Here is a 1,963-nt window from a genome sequence, read left to right as displayed (position 1 = left end):
CAGAGCATGCAAGATATTTCTTTTTATATAAAATTTTTTTGATCAATATCGCAAGATGCAATTTATTTCTCTCCTACATATTAATATTTTCCTCTTTTCATGTCAACGAAAGATGTCGTCTTGTTTTTTTTAAAAGGTCGTGGCATGTGTAGTGGGGTTTTCTGGCCAACCAACATTCACGGAATTTTTGTCGTTCGTTTAGGAAGGGAACTTTTGTCGTGTCTGCGGAAAAAGTTAGTGGATCCATTTTGCCGATAAAGATTGCCCGAACGAAGGAACCCGGAGGGAAAATTTGAATGGAACGTCCTTGCACGCTCCTTTGCGGTATTGGAATTTTCAATATTGACATGTTTTTAACCCATCAACGAAGTGAACGATTTGACGTCAACGTCTTCCTTTTTTTCTCCAAAAATATTAGATACATTTATTTAAAAGAAAGTTAAGTATTCGTTGTAATCCCATAATAGTTATTTATATTACAAGTAGGATAGAAACATAATTACTGTACGAGTGTGGAGAATTATCACACACGAGTACTGTAATTATGCTCTAGCCCACGTGTGATATACAGCATTTTATCTACTCTGATTGGGCTAAAAATGCGTTACGTAATGAAACCAGTGCGGTAATGAACTTCATTACGTAACTCAAATCACCTCAAATGAGTGCGGTAATGATGACTTATCCAAGCGGTCGTAGAAAAAATGTATTATAAGCTTTAAGTCGTGACGTTCACGAGTTTATCTTGAACGCAACTCGATCTTTGGGTATTTCTTTATTGAGTTGTGAATACAACACGCACCTCTTTCCCCCCACGGTGAAAACCACACATTTATTAAGTCATTACGTTGTACGCTGGGGCATACGATAACTAAATGATCCGTTTAAAATTTGTAATTTCTATTCTTAACCTATCATTTAGTAATAGTATAGCGTGATTTTACCTACATAAATATGGTTCAAAAAATAACGTGGATAAATCCTCGTTCTTTTTTTTAGCACCAATATCATAATTACCGTATTCGTTCATCTGGCACACCCTTGTCCGCTAACAATTTTAACCACCGACATCGGAAATAAAAGAGAACAGGGGTGTACCGACCCTTAACGTTTACACTTTTAATTGCGTGATATCCGACGTGGTTGCGTGCACAACCCTCACGGTTTTTTGCACCTCCACCGTTACTCTCTGTGACATTTTCTATGACCAACAGAGGGTTACATTTTTTTTTCGTCCATTTCCACTTCCGTTTTAGAGAAATGAAACGGCAGGTGAGTTTTATTGAATCCATTTAAATCGTCATTAAACGTTTGGAAAAACTTTGAAACTACCAACCAACAAAGTGTGTTTTTTGTACTAATTAGACTGAAGTAAAGAGATACACCTGTTCTTTTATGTTGAGTGTCAATTAAGTAATTTTAAATAGTCGTAAATACAGGATGTTCAAGAAACAGGATGTATGGTAACATTAACATATGTGATATGGTGAATTTAATTGCTTATCAGATGCTAATTATTGTGTTCTTTTTTTTATTTGATTATTAAGAAGTAATTTTTTTCACTCTCGTGAGATACAATTTAACACATTGTGTCACTCATTAATCTAGATCGGCTTCACACGGTGAACAATATAAGGTTCAGCCCTCCCGGTGTTTTATCCCCCATCATTTGGAGATCGAAAAAAGTCTAAATTATTTCCTGTATCCGTTATAACGACACGTACGAAGTATTCTTATTAAGAAAAATCGTCCAATTTTGATATTTTGTGATTTATGCTATATCACTAGATACTAGTGATAGATAAATATGAAATAAGTAATATTTTTTATTAATAACATCTTTCTCCATCAGTTTTAGTACTTACGTTATAGTTGATTTTATTAATAAAAATCGTCTAATTTTGACAGTTTGTGATGTATGCTGTATTACTAGAAACTGGTGATAGATAAATGTGAAATAATT

This window comes from Onthophagus taurus, chromosome 3, assembly GCF_036711975.1.
Source record: "Onthophagus taurus isolate NC chromosome 3, IU_Otau_3.0, whole genome shotgun sequence".
Lineage (NCBI taxonomy): Eukaryota > Metazoa > Arthropoda > Insecta > Coleoptera > Scarabaeidae > Onthophagus > Onthophagus taurus.
Note: the sequence above shows the minus strand (reverse complement) of the source record.